Source organism: Ambystoma mexicanum, chromosome 8, assembly GCF_040938575.1.
Source record: "Ambystoma mexicanum isolate Mex_15411 chromosome 8, UKY_AmexF1_1, whole genome shotgun sequence".
In the NCBI taxonomy this organism is placed as follows: domain Eukaryota; kingdom Metazoa; phylum Chordata; class Amphibia; order Caudata; family Ambystomatidae; genus Ambystoma; species Ambystoma mexicanum.
Genome location: NC_090929.1, coordinates 441318885 through 441335504, shown reverse-complemented (window position 1 = coordinate 441335504; position 16620 = coordinate 441318885). Strand labels below are relative to the sequence as shown.

Here is a 16620-nt window from a genome sequence, read left to right as displayed (position 1 = left end):
GAGGGGAGTTGGGAGGGAGGAAAGGGAATGAAGGGAGGAGGAGAGGAGGAAGAGTGTTGGCAGGGAAGAAGAGGAGCTCTGTTTTATCTGAGTTGAGAGAAAGGAAGTGAGAGGACATCCAAGATTTAAAGGCGGAGAGGCAAGAAGAGAGCTTAAGGTGGATGTCAGGTGTGAAGGAGGGAAAGGAAGAGCTGGGTATCATCGGCATAGAAATGCTGTGATACACCAAAGGAGGAGATGGGAGCTAGGAAGGAAGTATAGAGTGAGAAGGGAAAGGGGCCCAGGATGGAACCTTTATGGGAACACCGTGGTTGAGAGGAAAGATAGGTGAGGAGTGGCCACTCCAGGAGACTGCAAATGTGAGATTAGAGAGAGTTAGGAGGAGAACCAATCGAGGATGGAGTCTTTAAGGCCAAATGTAGAGAGAGTTAAGGAGAAGATGGTGGTTAACAGTATCAAAGGCAGCGGAGAGATCAAGTAGGATAAGAATAGAAGAATACTTAGAGTAGCGAGCAGATAGAGTTGAGAACCGAGGTGAGAGCAGTTTCCGTGGAGTGAAGAGTGCAGAATCCAGATTGGGAGGGGGTGGGGGGGGGGAATGGTTGGAGATGAAGGTAGAGAGTTGAGAGTAGACAATACGTTCTAGAAGTTTAGAGAGGAAAGGAAGAAGGGCGATAATTGGATGCAAGATGGGGGTTAGCAGAAGGTTTTTTGAGAATGGGGATGATGGTAGCATGCTTAAAAGTAGAGGGGAAGGTGGATGTAGAGAGACAGGTGTTGAAGAAGCAGGTGAGAAGGTATTAAGAGGGTAGATTTTAGGGATAAGGGAGGTAGGAATGGGGTCCGCAGGAGAAGCAGTAGGATGAGTTTTGGAAAGGAGGGTAACTACAGAATGCGTGATAGGGGTAAATGAGGACATGAAGAAGGGAGGGAGTATGGAGGGGAGAATAAGAAGGGGAAGAGAATAGATGGTGGGAGGTTGAGGACTTTGCTGGAAAAGAAGGAGGTGAGGTCAGAGGCAGAGAGGAGAGGCAATGGAATGGTCAGCGGTGGGAGGAGAAAAGTCGAGATAAGGTTTGAAAGATGCGGCGTGGGTGGGAGGACAGAGTGAAGAAGGTCAGAGAAATAAGTGCGCTTAGCAGAATTGAGACAGGAGTCATAGAGGGAGCGATAGTCGAAGTATGCAGATTGGTTGGAAGGGGTGGGGTGTTTGAGCCAGAACGTTCGAGGCGCCTAAGAACGCGGCGCATGGAGGAAAGATGAGGAGAAAGCCAAGACATTCTGTTGCATGTCATTCAACAGAATGCTATTGTTTGTATGTCCACTAGATCCATCATATCTTTATGTATATTACACACAAACAGTCTTTGCTGAGTCATAGTTGTACGCAGCGATTATTTTTTTGTCGCTGCAAAGCACTAAAGCTCCTTCACCCTCACAGGAAGATGCTGAAACAGAAAGGATCCGCAGTCGCTGCTCCACCTGTGCAAAGAAAGCTCTATCGGTGGCAGGCATCCGTCGAAAGAGGTCTAACAATTCTGAGACTGAAGAATATTTATGGACGCTTGATTGATAATGTTAACTTTGCAGAGAGGAGAATATATTCGATTTCTGGGTACTTAATATTTTCTGAGCTTCTGCCTGATAGAAGCAGCTGTTAGACATTTCGATGCCTTCCTGGTGAATAAGCTGTATAAATTGAACAGAAACTGTATCTGAAAGTAAAAAAATACTGTGTCAGGATTCGAAATTGCCAGGGGCTCGGAGCTATTTAGCTCCTAGTTATATACAAGGTAAGCCTGGTGAGCTTGAAACAGCTACCAGGACCTAATTTTGACTCCTGGGGCAAGTGGTGCAATGCAAATCTAGCTATCTGATGTTAAGGAATGTATATAAAAAGGACAATAAAGAGCACACTAGAGGATATTAGCCAACATCAAATTGACAAAGTTAGAGTTTGTATTTTGCTAGAAATTAGATTTGCTGCGCACCCTGTACTTGCTTCTCGTTTCCCAGAGGTAGCTCCTGCCTAAATGGCAATGCCCGATACCCAGGAGAGCCTTTTTGCTCCTGGTCAACAAAGCCCAATTCCGATCCCTGCTGTGGTCTATAGTAGTTCTTTATGGTGCTTGGATGAACATTTTCAGCCAATCCTTCATCAATATGTTTTGAAATTCGACACGGTCTAGGCAATCTTTCAGAAGATATCCTGCTAGCATATGGTTATTGTACTTGTGTAGACAGTCAAATGATTGCTTGCAGCAAAGCTTCAGCATGGCACTGTGTGCAATTCACAGCTGCAAGTTATCCAGATACTGTTTGTTGGTGTCCTTGTATGACAATATTCAAGCACTCAAGGAAATGCATGACTTGGAACACAATCTGCAGATCTAAGACAGTTATTCACTCTTGAAATTGCTTTAATAGGCCACGAGTAAGCAGATCACTACCATTCTTGGAAGCTGTAATTTCTTATGTTTCCAGAATAGCTTCATAATTATACATTACTTTTAGTACAAGAGAATGCACGAGCAAAACTGTTCATGCTTCTTGAATTTTTCTATAGCATTTTGCCAATTGTTTAAACTAATAACAAACGCTTGCTCAGCGTTCGAGAGATCAACCAGTTTCAATGCAGAAGACTTTGCACAGAAGAAGCAAATAACTCTTTCCAGTTTGGTACTGTAGTGCAACCATTGAAAAATCTTTATACCAGCTTCCCGGAAACTGCAATATGCGCTTCTTCCCATTTTGTGATTGCACTAGAATTCTCAGATTGGCAATTTGGAACTATTGCACTTAGAAGAGCTCCATCGTCATCATCTGAAAGGCTGGTTGATTTCTTTTGAACAAAGATTGCAGTGTTATGGTAATCTTCCGCATTGCCAGTTGTTGCCCCAAAGGTATATTCTGCTCCATAGATCCTTTCGTCATATTCATTTGTGGCCATGATACCGTCATGTGAAGTTCTTCAAATGCATTTATTTGAAACCTCATCTGTATGTTCAGCTTCTGATCTGCATGTTGATCAGTAGGCTGCAACACAAGCATGTTCTCTGCTTCACTTGATTGTTTGGTTACAAATTATTTCCGTATGTCAATTCTGAAAAAAAGGCAGACTATGCAGCAATTGCCAGCCCATGGAATTATTTAAAAAGTATTTGTTGTGTACCTATCCAAGATGCCCACTCCTGTGGTGGCTTTCCCACAGATAAGTTGATGCCCGGGGTGGATGAATGCACACTGAATGCCACAGTGACAGTTATCTAGAACTACAAATAAAACATCCACTCGCCAATAAACACTGAGGGGTTGATCCAATTCCTTTAGGGCCATGAACTTATAGTATACGTCGGGTGGATGTGTGTTATATGTGTGAGTAGGTTGCCAGAAAGATTGTTTTTGTGCATCACTCTGCAGACAGGGACATTCCTAGGATTTGTGGGGCTAAGTGCAGCAATTCAAGCGTGGGACCCATCTAATGTTTATAGGGTGACACCACAGGAAATTACATCATGGGGACTTACATCCCTAAAAAAATAAGTTCAATTACTTACATCTGTAAACAGTTTACATATACTATTCCTCAATCTGGAAACATGCAGAAACTTAAGAAAAACATGCACAGAAGTGAAACAGCAATGTAAAAATAACTAGTTAATAATGCGAGCTATACAAGAAAATGTATACGTGAAACAAAGCAAGGTGCCCAGACAACATGCATCCCTAACACATTTCATCCTATTCCTGTGCTGGGAAGGGCACCCAGAAAAAAGGCATTCTTAATGCGCATTGGCAATGCCAACAGTTTTTACTTTTGTGTAGGCACGGGAAAGGCATTTCCCCAGGCACTGCTGCAGAGGTATTAACTGGATTTTAGCTGCTGCAAAATGGTGCAAGTACCTGGGCGTATAGAACTGCTTGGTGAATGCCTAATGATATAAATGTTAAAAAGCTTAAACTGTTGGCTTTACCAATGCTCGTTTTTCTATAGGACTTCAGTGAAGGACATGCATAGTGCTGCATAGTGCTTAAATATCGAGTAGCTGAAGGAAGACCTGGTTACATCATTTTTATTTCAGCAGCAGCAGGTTTGCAGCTGTTTTCAAAACACACCGACAGGCACGTGAGCGCAAAGTTTGAATAAAGCGCGCACAGAGTTCCCATGAGAAGGTTGTGTGGGCAGGGAAGGACAAACTGGGTCGGCATGGCCAAGGGCAATTAACGGGTGGGCAAAAAAACCAAACACCTACAAGCTGTATGGCCCTCATATACCATTTCTCCCTAGATGTACTTAGGTACCACAAACTAAAAAAGGCACTGCTTATGGTCAGAAAGTTGCTGGATGGGGCTCTGTGAGGCAGTCATGGTATCATGAGTTAGACACAGACACTAAAGTTCAAGTTTCAACTCCTTTATTAAGTTCTACATGGGGTTGGAGACTTCGCAACTGGCCCCATCACTATAATGCGAGTAGTCTCGACCAGCAAAGAAAACAAAGTGGTCAATGTCAGCCAAAATAAAGAAGAGTCTTTGTCAGAAACCTATGCTTGCTCTCATGTCTTTACATCAAGTGTAGAAAATCTATCAAACGTGTATCAAAATAAAGTCAACATGGCAGTGAAGCTGGATCACAACTCCCTTACACAAGTTGAAGTCACTGGGGTCCTTTATAAGTTTCTTCAAGGTGGGTAGTAGGCACAGTTCAAAGAATTCACATAAGTCTTGCAGGTTTCTGCCGCCTGACTCAGCATTAGTTCAATGTGTAAGATTCTCTTCTGGCTTTCGCCTTTTTCCACAAAATACAGTTCCTTCAGGCTTCCCTTGCATGTTGCACACCACACCAATAAATTACAGTTCTGGTACAACGATATATTTCAGGATATGTTTTTCAACACAGGTCCCGCAGGTTTCTCCTCACTAGAGTCTGGACCTTCTCTCGACTTCACTTTAGCATCGAAGACTTGATAGCATAGATTTACACAGGCCTTTACTTCACCACTTCGACAATGCATCTTGGTTAATGTAGTTTGATCCTCATGTTCACACGCGCTTTGAGCACCTTTTCACACATGTCGTTCTGGGCACTTCAGAAATTCCACTTCCACTTTATTTAATGCTCAACAACAAATCCTTTCGCGATCACGGCTCCTCTCTTGCGAGCCTCCCTGTTCAACTTGCACTTCAAATGGCTTTTCAAAACGTTACTTCCACTCCACCTTCTCTCAGATTCTTTCAACAGTTCACAAAGGCGTTCGAAAATGCAGACTTCATTTCTGCAGGACCACTCTGTTACTTTGTATTTCTGAACAAGCAAATCTTTCTCTTCACTTTTCTGCAGTCATTACGTAACCTTGCTTGCAACATTATCACTCGCAGCTTCACAAACCAGGCTCCCCCTTCACTCAAGAACTCACGGGCTTTGATGGTTTCATTGCGTCTTATTTCTAGCAAGTTTTAGGTCAAGGTCTCTTCCTTCTACCTCCTTTGATACTACCGGACAACCTTGCCTGCTCTGGGAAAACGTGTAACCTGGCACATCACAGAAAGGTATTTCTCCAGCATCTTGGCTTTCCTTTCAGAACCCTTTTGGCTCCTTTGCCTTGCTTTCCATCAGTCAGCGTCACGGCCTTCCATTCTCCTTAGCCTGGTTCCCGACAGTCTTCGCTCAGCCGTCCCTTCTCGCACCAGGTCTCGCTCTCCGTGCTCCACCTTTCATACTCTTTAGGTTTGTCAATGTGTGATTGAGACTTGAGTGCCTGACCAGATTAGTGGAACAGGGCCACTGCAGATCACTAGTGGTAATCTTCATAGCCCATCTTCCTCCTCCCAATAGTTGGGCCGATTATGGGAGTTGTAGTATCCCGTAGAGGCAATGTGGGGTAAACAGCCGTCAGAAAATGGGGAATACTGTGTCTCGCCTTCAGGTGTTCCACCCCCATTCCCAGAGGACCCCCCTCTACAGATGTGATTCTCCCTTGCTTTTCCACCCCCCAGGGTTGGGATCCAATAGTGATAGCCCTTCCCTGGTCACCTGAATAAGGGATCGCCGGCGACCGAGCAGTGAAACACCTTCCGGTTTATTCACAGCTCTTACAGAAATAAATAATGGGCAGTATGTACACATTGCATTTCCCCTCACCCTCCCTACTCCTCAGGCCAAGCTACTAACATCATTGCCCCCCCACCTTCACGGTCATCCGACCCATGAAGCGCGTGTCAGTTGAGGCTTTCGATGTCACCTTCCCACCCCCCCGCCCTCCACCTTTGACCGACTCTCACCCTGACACAGCCGCCTCCACGCTCCACTCTACTACATCTGATACTCTTGCCCCAGTCAAGAGGATCCGCCTGAAGCCCAAAGCTAAGTGCAACTCATGGTACGACTCAGACCTTGTCACCCGAAAACACAAGTGCAGGGTGGCCGAGAGGAAATGGTGTGCTCATGTACATCCTCCGACAAACTGGCCTGCCGCCTGCTCCAAAAGCAATACCGGCTCTGTCCTAACCAAGAAGAGAGCTCATATCCAAGCCCGTGTCTCTGCGACATCTAACAACTCGGTTGAATTCTTTAAAACGTGCAAGGAACTGGCCAATCCTGCCGCAGACTCAACCTCTCCTGTCCCTTCCCAGGCACTCTGCACGGCACTGCCTTCTCACTTCATCTCCAAAACTCAGGACATTCTGTCCACTCTACTCCTATCCCCTCCCTCTACTCCCTGCTCTTCCTCTGGCCCTTCTGCACCCACCTCTCCTCACTCCTTCTCTGCCTTTTCCCTGTTCTCCGCAGACAAGGTTTCTAGACAAGTCCGGTCTATGAAAGTCTTGTTGAAACAGGTTCACCCCTCCAAAACTATCAAGGACCACATCGACTCCCTGGCTGATTTCTGCAATCACTCCTTCGCCACTGGGGTCTTCCCATCCAACCTGAAGCACTCCCTTGTGCACCCTCTTCTTAAGAAACCCTCTGCCGACCCCTCCTGCCCGGCTAACTATCGCGCAATATCCATCACTCCCTTCCTGGGCAAGCTCCTGGAGAAACTGGCCATCTCCCAGCTTAGTCTTACACTGAATCTGTTGGTTGTCTTCATGATCATCAGTCTGGCTTCAGAGCTGCCAGAAGTACGGAAACTGCTCTCCTGAACATCCGTGAAGACCTGCTCCCATCCTGCTTTATCTCTTATGCCTTTGACACCGTCAACCATGCCATCCTGCTCAACCATCTCCGTGGGAACCTGGGTATCACTGTTCAGGCTCTGGCGTGGCTGACTTCTTTCCTTTCTGACCGACTCTCCCAGGTCCAACTTGGGTCCTTCCTCTCTGCTATCTTTTTCTCTACTTGTGGTGTCCCCCAGGGCTCTAACCTCTCTCCCTGGCCGTACAACCAATACCTGGCACTCCTTGCCCATTGCATCACCTCTCTCTGCCCCAACTTTCAGTGCTATGTGGATGACACCCAGCTCATCTTCAGGCTACCCTCGGCCTCCTCCTCTCCTTCCCTCATCTCTGACTGCTATCCAGAAGTGGTGTGCCGCCAATGACCTCTGCCTTAATGCCAGTAAGACTGAAATTCACATCGGCACATGCGCTCCCTCCTTTCCTGCAGCTCTCTGGCCGGCCTCTTGGCCCTCTCCCTACTCCCACCTGCAAGGCAAAAAAGCTTGGGGTCATCTTCGACTCCACACTCCTTCTCCCCTCACATCTCTGACATCTCTAAGAAGTCACACTACCAGCTGCACCTCCTAAGAGGTATTCTTCCTTTCCTCTCCTTCCCCCAGAAGCTCACCGACTCCAGAGCTCTGGTTCTCTCTAGGCTGGACTATTGCAACAGCCTCTTTCTAAATATGCCTGCTTCTACTCTCTGCCCTCTGCAACTTATCCAGAACAGGACTGCGAGACTTGTCCTTGGCCTCAAGCCCAAGGATCGCATCTATCCAGGACTGAAATCTCTGCACTGGCTCCCAGTGGCTGCAAGGATTAAGTTCAAAACCCTGCATCCTCCATAAGGCCTTCTGGGGCCAGGGGCCTCAATACCTTCAACTCCCTACCCCTAAATATCTTCCTTCTCGAGCTCTCCGCTCATCCGTCTCCAACTCCCTCAAGGTCAGTCGCTTCTCCAAGCAGCGAGTTGGTGGTAGATCCCTTTCTCCGGCTGATGCTTCCCTCTGGAACAGCCTCCCTTAAACTTGAGGAGAACCATCCCCAGTTCCGGAAGCACCTCAAACCTCTTTTTGCTTCTGCTTTTTCTCCTCCTCTCCTGTGTGGACCTCTCCACTACCAGCCCTTGACACCGGATGTCTGCACTTACTCATGCACTTGCCAAATGCAGGCCGTTCCTTACTTACTGTTTATCTATTCCCATGAACTGCACTGTCCCTACCCCCTTCCCACACACTTGCGCAATCTGAATGACACCTGGCCTAGTAGGATCATTGTCTGTCCTCACTGTCCCCCCCCCCCCGCCGCGTCTTGAAACGCTTGTATATGCGCGTTATAAATGCCATATCATTTCTTAGCTATGGAAATCTTCCTTTGGTGATCAATCACCTCTAATTCAAGACATACATTTAAGGGGACAGGCGTTTCTTGTCCATGGTCCCCCACCTTGGTAAATGAGAATCATCTCATGGCTGCCTTCCTTCGGGAAAGCCTTACAGCGAGTCTCATGGTTTGCTTATGTTACTCTTCCTTCCTGGCTTCTCCATCAGCTTGTGCGATTTCATCTTTCTACTTCTGCACAGATGCAGTTTAGTCTACCCGGCCTTTCTGTGCATTACAAACGTATGAAATTTAAGCATCTCACCACAACGCAAGCCCAGGCCAATACCTTTATATCAAAATGCCGCTGAACATAATAGGCATGCATAGGTTCATGTAATTTAAAAAAAGATAACGTTTGCGCGTAACCCAAGGGGCACATTAAAGAAAAATGCATCCATGGGTCAAAGAACATGAATAGGAGTGTACACAAAATAAAAATAAAACAGCAATCCTCTTCCGCCCAAAATAACAATGCACACAGGATCGGGACAAAAGAGGTGTTAACAACTTTACTCACTTAATATGCTGTGTAATTAGTCCACTTTCCTGTGTGAGGAGGTTGGGCTGTAAGTGACAGAAAATCAGCTCTGGTTTCGCTTTCTTCAGGCACCCGAGTTTCACTGCTTCACTTAAGTCACTGTCACTTCTTTCGTCATCTTTTCTCGAGGTCTACAAATTGTGGAAAATTATCTCGTTTAGCTTAGCTACTTAAACATTAAAGGCCTCTTAAGCTAACATTTTTGGAAGAAATGAAGTGACTAGAAATTATTTTGTATGGAGCACTTGAGTAGCAGATCCAACCATAGAAGCCTAGGTACAAAGCGACCAAAAGGCCTAAACGTCAGATGGCGATAAGAGAAGCAAACTCAATAAACTTGTGAAAAACAAAGAAAGCAAACTAAACCGCAGTCCCAGCTCTTCACGCCTCTCTAAAATGCTTTTACAAGGCAGGCCCCCCCCTTAAGTCGTGACATTTTGTTCCGCAAATAGCTTCCTCAGCGACACCTCCAAGGTGGTTGCCCGAGGATATTTCCCACCATCACAGATTCATCACTCCACCACTCAAACCTGCTCCAGCTCACATCTCACCCAGTGTGCAGTGCACCGGCAATCCTAAACTGTCTGGACTCCCAGAAAAGGAAGGAAGGCCGGCCTGGGTTCATGGAAGCTGGCAAACTTATGAAAAACCTGCAAGTTTGTACTACGCTCCAGGAACTTCAACTCGTGGATCTGGCAAGTGGCGACCTTTCAATCTAGTAGGGTGGTTTGGGGCCAAATGAGCTGTATGGGTCGTTTCCCACTACAACATGAGTGCCATTTTGAGACCCCAGAACCCCCTTCCCTCGTCCACCAGGTGTGGGTTGGGATAGGGAGCAATTAAAGCTGCCACCCCCATTCTAGCTCGACTGTTTAGTGTTACTCCCTGGGCGGCGCCACCCTCCACTGATATAGGATATGAATTTATAACGCGCCTGTACTGCAGACTAATGAAGCACTTTTCTTAGCATGAAGAGTGCGCCAAGCAAGCAGCAATCAACCAGAAAAACATTCACTACTTCAGCCGCTTTGAATGTGTAGAATACAACCAGGGCACAAGTCCTAACAAAACGTAGGGAGACACATTGGCATGTGCAATGGTAAGTGAAGTCACAGGAAGTGAACATTCCTCAAGGTAAAACATGGCCAGTTCATTCAAATGGCCTTTCCTTCAACCAAAAATAATAGTACAGGCAAAAATCTAAATTTGGCCTTCAGAAAATGAGGCATCAACACTAGAAAAATAACCTAAAAAAATAAAAAATAAAAATAAATAAACAAACGGAGCTTTTCTAAAAGGAAAAACACATTTTTAAAGGTGGGCTCCTTTTAAATAAAAAAATGTTTAAGCAAAGTTCAAGCAGGACTGAAAAAACGATCCAAAACAAAGCGCATGGCCAGTTCTGCTATTCGTAAGTGCAGGAGCCTCCTATGGGCCTGACCTAAAAAAAAACGTTTTTTTGCAATGGTGCAATTTCCCCTGAACATAGTTGTAAAAGCTGGAAGTCAAAATTACCACCACAAGCTTTGAGCAGCAAATCAGAAGTTATCTTACAGGTAATCAGTTTCTCCACCACACCGCAGGATTCTGCACTGGGTGTGGCTTCTTTGGTCCCTCCCCATCAAGGTCCAAGAGGACCCCGTCGGGATTACCCCTTCCTTACCTGGTCCATCACTCTCCTCTACCCATGGCCATTTCCATTTCCCATTTGTGTTTCATTTTTTCCTGTTCCAATTCTTCCCATCCCCCCACCCACAATCATTCACACTCCCGCCCCCATTCACATTTCCCCCCAGTTTCTGCCCATTGCCCAAGTCTTTCATTTGCCCAAATGTACACATTCCCAATACATTTCTTCCCCAATTCTGTCCATACCGCAATTCCTTTCATTCCCCAGCTCTACATTCCCCACTTCATCGCCTGATGCTTTACTTTCCCCAACTCTTCCCCTGTGACCCTAGTTCTTACCTTCCTCAATTCTTTCCTTACCACAAATCTGCAATCTTCTTTACATTCCCCACTCCCTTGCCATGTCCCACTCCTACCCTTCTCCTTCCCCCAACCATCATTCCCCAGTTCTTTCCCTTCCTGTTTTGCCTCCCTTCCCCACTAGTTTGCATTCCTGCTTAGTTTACATTACCCATTTGCTTTCATTCCCATTCTCATAATCTTCCCACCGCCACCCACTTTGTTGGAGTTGGAAGGACCCCACAGTGGATGGTGGAGTGCTGTAATAAGGAGGGGAACCCAGCACTCACCCTCAGCTGAAGGGGTCTCAATCAAGTTCTGTTGTTACAAACTTAGCTCGTAACAATGAGGGCTCTCTGCCCCCAGACAGTGGCATGATGGACTAGAAGGGGGAACCATGACCCACACCCCAAACGTAGGCGGGTGTACCCCATGCCCCCAAAGTAACTAGGCATTTTCAATGCGATTAGAGGGTGATGATCGAAACCCAAGTCCAACAGAATTGTTCCCATTTCAGGCTCACTTCCTCCTGTTTCCTTCCCCTTACTCTATCCTTGAGATTGGCTGGGTATTCATTTGTACCCTAGAAGATCAATAATGCAGAAACAATTGCCTATCTGTGACAGTGTTCCACCCCTGCTAATAGGTATTACTAACCATTCTCCTTTTAAAGCTTGGCTCCCAGCTATGCTAATTGCTGGACTGACATGTCAAAATAAAGTAGCCATTTGTTTGGCAACAGGGTGGACGTTGTGTGGAAGAGCTGGGATACAGTGCTTAAACAAGGTGTGTGATCCTTGGCTCATAATTTACACTCCCTTCTCTTGCCTGCAACTGGGAGCTCTCTGAGCCTGGTACTTTTGCACATAACCCCAATCCTGACAAAAGTGGTAAAATTCAGACTTGGTTGATAGGCGCCACTCACCGATGGTTGCCTTGGGCTCATTAACTTAATCCTGAACCCACTCCGCCGACCTGACCCGAACAACCCTGCCCTCGGCGACCCCAACAATGTAATTTGTTATGAGAAGTGGTGCTGCTCCATCTATTGCACTTGATCACTTGGGTATGGTTGCCTCTGCAAATCACCCGTATCTTGCATTAACTCTGGTAAACGTACCACTATCATTCCGCTCAGACCCTGCTCCCAGCTAGTTCCCCTTTTTGCGCAGTCTGACCCCCCCGCACTATAACCACCACCTACAACTGCACTACCTAATATGATTTCAGATCCAATTGCCTTCCCCGTTTTTCTTGTGCCCATAGCCGCAGTGAACAGTTCCTTCAATATTTTACTAAGCAATAAGCCCCACCTGCCCCTTTTCCTCTACAATGCACAGGCAACGTTAGCATGCACACCCCCACCCCAGTCCATCGTGATATCCCAATAATTCCCCGCCTCCTAGCCACACCCCTGCCCTTTTGTGTTATGCCCCATCCTTCATAACCACATTTTCCTTTACCCCCGCCCGCGTTTAGTTAAATTGCCAATTTATTATTTAGTCTCCAACATTAGCCCCCTCAAGTCATTATTAACCCCATAGTAATACATTCCTGTTCTTCTAATAAACATAATAAGTTCTTTTGGTGCATACATTTTGTGCCACATCACTTTGGTAGTGTTAAATGTTGTGTACAACTACTCACCCACACTAAATTACGACCAAATCACCCAACTCCCCCGTCTGACAACATCCTGAGGGAAAGGGAATACAGCCGTGCCAACTGAAACCCTGGTAAAACCATGCTGCTCTGCCAGCCTTCTGCATTTCCTTTCAACCGAGTATGTTACATTTGCTCAGTACTATGTATAATTCGCCTCCCATATTAATCCCGAGGTATCTTTAGATGCACTGCGAGTAGCTGCAACGGCCTCCCAAGTGGCTTACATGTTATGTTATTTAGCATTTATGTAGCCCATCACAGGTCATCACAGGTATGACCTCAAAGCGCTGGTAGGTAGAGTGTCGTAGGGTGCACCAGTTGTGTGCAGCTGATGTAATTGCACCTTAGCATTAGGTGTGGTGGTATGGAGATCAGTTGAATGTGTGCAGTCTGGCGGGTGGACACCAAGACTACGTTCTGCCTGCGTTAGTGCTGGAGGCCGCTTATGTGTGCAGCTCGGCTGGTTTGTCATGGGATATAGCTGTGTTTTAATAGAACGAGGTGTTCATGGAGTAATGTTCGTATGTGAGCAGCTAGCACAAATTGGTGTAGCTGCACTCCAATTGTGTGATGGTGTAGAGAAGTATAGTGATATGGGAGGAGAGTGTTTGCGTGGAGTTATGATCTAAGGAGATCGATATTCCGCCTTTCAGGCATACGGTTGCTTAATAGCAAATTAATAAGCGTATTCAGTTGTTCGGGATCTCATTAAGCATTAGTCATTGGGTTGCTAGGGTTCTATCACTTCAGATGGTCATGGCTGGTATTACGGAAAGAGCGCTTTGCAGAATGTCAGTCTTCGGTGTGTGGAATATGCAGAAGAGGGGGGGGGGAGACAGTGAGTTCCACAGAGTTGAGGGCCAAGGTTGGGAAGGCGGATCCTTAGAGCCTGACAGAGTTAGAGGTTGGAATCACTAGGAGGGCAGTGCCTGGTCTTAGGTTGCGGGATGGGAGGTATGGTTTTATCTTTTCTTGTAGGTATAATGGGCCGGTCTTGTGCACTGCTCGGTGAGTCATGCATTAAGGTCTTGAAGGTGGCCCTTTGTCCGACTGGGAGCCAGTGGAGGGTTCGGAGAGCTGGTGAGATGTGGTCTCTTTGACTCCGGGTAAGGAGCAGTTTTGCAACAGCGTTTTGGGCTTTTTTGGAGTTTGTCGAGTTGGTATGCCGGGGCTCCTAGGTATAGGGCGTTGGCATAGTCCAGTCTCGACATCACAATAGACATAACTGCAGCAAGTCTGTTGGGGTAGGAGAGGTAGGGAAAAATGCATCTGAGAAGTTTCAGATAGTGACAGCATTTCGACACGTTGTTGATCTGACAGGAGAGGGTCAGGCCTGAGTTCATACTGCAGTCTAGGTTTTTTGTCACTATGGGGGTATGGGGTAGAAAAAGGCAGAATTGCTGCACCTCACAATTTCAGTTTTAACAGGTTTCAAAAGGAGGAGGTTGATAATCATCCAGCGATCAATATCGCAGAGACAGGCTTCAAGGTCGGGAAGGGGGTTGGTGTCTGCTTGGGAATTCTTAGGATAATTTGGGTATCGTCAGCCTAGTTGTAACAAGAGATGTGCATGCAGAGGATTCCTGGTGGAGTGGTCATATAGAGGTTAACAGGAGAGCAGAGAGGCATGCGCCTTGGGGAATTCCAGTGTTCACTGAGCGAGCAGTTTAGACATAAGGGTAGAGGAGGGTTATTCGTTTCCTGTTGCTGAGGAAGGAGGCAATCCATTTGCGAGCAATGGCACGGATTCCTAGGGAGTGAAGGCAGTTAAGGAAGATTGAGTGGTTAACCGGGTCAAAGGCTGCGGAGAGATAGAGGAGAATCAATGCTGCGCAGTCTTCAGAGTCTGCAGCGACCTTGAGATCATCCCAGATCGATAGAGTGGTTTCAGTTCCATGTCGCGGTCTGAAGCCGGATTGTGCTGGTTTGAGGAGGCAGTTTGATTCTACAAAGGAGTGGAGTATGCAGTCAGGTCGATGGGTTGTTGCGAGAAATCTGGTGTTAGAGATCAGTCTAATTGTTGGGGTCAAGGGATGCGTTTTATTTTTTCGGGGGAAGTGGCAGGTGAGGGATTCATTTAGAATGGCTCTTGCATGTTCTCCTGCGCAGTTAGACGAGAATATTTCTATCAGGAATGAGGCTGGGATGGGTCCGAGGGGCGACCCGGAGGGTTTGCCATCTGATAGTAGGCCAAGGAACTTGTCTCTGGAGATGGGTTTGAAGGAGTCGAAGGTAGGGAAGTTGGGCATCGGGATCAGGAGGAGTCAATGAAGGGGAACAGTTTGGTGTTAAGGGATGTCATCCTGTCAAGAGCGGTGTTGTAAAAGTGTAGGCAGAGTGAGTCGCAGAGTGTTTGTGTGGGGGTGGAGAGCAAGTGGGTTTGACGAATTCCAATATGTTCTTTGCTGCGGTTGCCACAGTTGAGAATTTGTTGATTTTAATAGGCTTTTTTGGCTTTTCGGGTTTCAGCTTTGTAGTTACGGTGGTGCAGGGCGAACATGGAACTGCTGAGTTTTTAGATCCTCCCCATTTGCGTTCAAGAGTCATTTTATTTTTTGGCATTCCTCAGGAGGGGCGTGAACCATTTGGTGGACGGTCCATTGTGTGAGGAAGCAGGGCGCGAGGGGTGAGGAATTAGTGAGTCATTAATCCATGAGTCGATGGGTACGGCTCTATCAGGAGGGGGTGCGAAGAAGCAGGGCTTTGGCTAGGTCGGGAAGGATCTTAACTTTGTTCCAACATTTGAGGGCCGGGGGAGCTGTAGGACGAGGGATAGGGGTGTGGATAGAGAAAGGGATGGCATAGTGGTTGGTCCAGATGAGTGGTTTGGGACAGGAAAAATAAACCAGGTCATGGGAGCTGAAAGTCTCATCAAGGGTGTGCCCACCTGAGAGGATTGGGCCAGTCGTATGATCGGAGAGGTTGAGCGCATCAAGACTGTCAACCAGCGGATGAGTCATGGGGTTTTTGGGGATATCGAACCAGGTATTGAAGTCTCCTATGAGTGTAAGACATGGGTATTTTACTTGAATGGGCGCTATTGAATCATGAAGGTTGTTGGCGAAATGTCGGTCGTATCCAGGGGGTCTGTAGTTGAGAAAGCAGCTGTGGGTGAAGGTCGTTTGGTAGAGACATTTTTACTAGAAAAGATTCACAGGAGAAAGCATCCCGGTGGTGTGGTGGGAACATTCAGGGGAGTCTGTGGTGCCTAAGTGTCTGCTGAGAGGGTTACGTTGATGGGGCAGCGGGAAGAGTAGGCGGGCAGACGTAGGAATGAGAGATGAGGGCTGGGAGGGTGGCGATTGTGACTGGGTCGGGTGGTGTGAAGGGGTTTAGGTGGGTAGATTTTGGAATGAGTCTGTACAGAGTGAGAAGTCAAGAGAAAGGGGGTAGAAACTGGGGGGAGAGAGGCTGGGAGAGTGGGCTGAGGCAGAAATGGTGAGGAGTAGAGGGTCGAGGGAGAGGACCAGTCATGTTTTCTGCATTTCGTGGGTTTTGGTGCCATAGGCATGTGAGAGAGGGTGGGGCTAGGGAGATCAGGCTACCATTCTAGCAAGGGTGAGACGCGCTACATTCAGAGAGGGGAGGAGACATGAAGGGGATGGTATGGGAGGTTGATCGAGTGGGTGGTGTGATCCCCGGTGGGCTAAGGGGGAGGGAGTGTTACGCTCACCTGGTATCCACGGGGACGACACCCAGCCGGGTTACTCGCTGGTATACTTCTCAGTGGTTCCATGGTGTGGTCTGCGGGAAAGGTTCCGCCTGAAAATACAGGAGGGCTGTGTTCAAGACTGGCCGATCGAGGTAAGTATCTTCCCACCATCCCGTATGATTTCAGCCCCTCTGGGCCTTCTCCTCACCTGGTTGTAGAATTTAGGCGTGCTCTCCATCCTGCCTTCTTGGCAGGG

At 47.1% G+C, this 16620-nt stretch overlaps 1 protein-coding gene across 5 annotated transcripts in view; it reads right to left on the bottom strand.

Moving 5' to 3' along the window:
• Positions 1 to 16620, bottom strand: part of CTNNBIP1 (catenin beta interacting protein 1) — a 291847-nt gene that overhangs the window by 257182 nt on the left and 18045 nt on the right. For 4 of the 5 annotated variants that reach the window (XM_069610012.1, XM_069610013.1, XM_069610010.1 and 1 more), the window contains exon 2: positions 9059 to 9210. The exons of the other annotated variant lie outside the window; for it this stretch is intronic. The gene's annotated coding sequence lies outside the window, so the exon portion shown is untranslated. The remainder of the gene's footprint in view (positions 1 to 9058; positions 9211 to 16620) is intronic. 5 annotated transcript variants of the gene reach the window in all.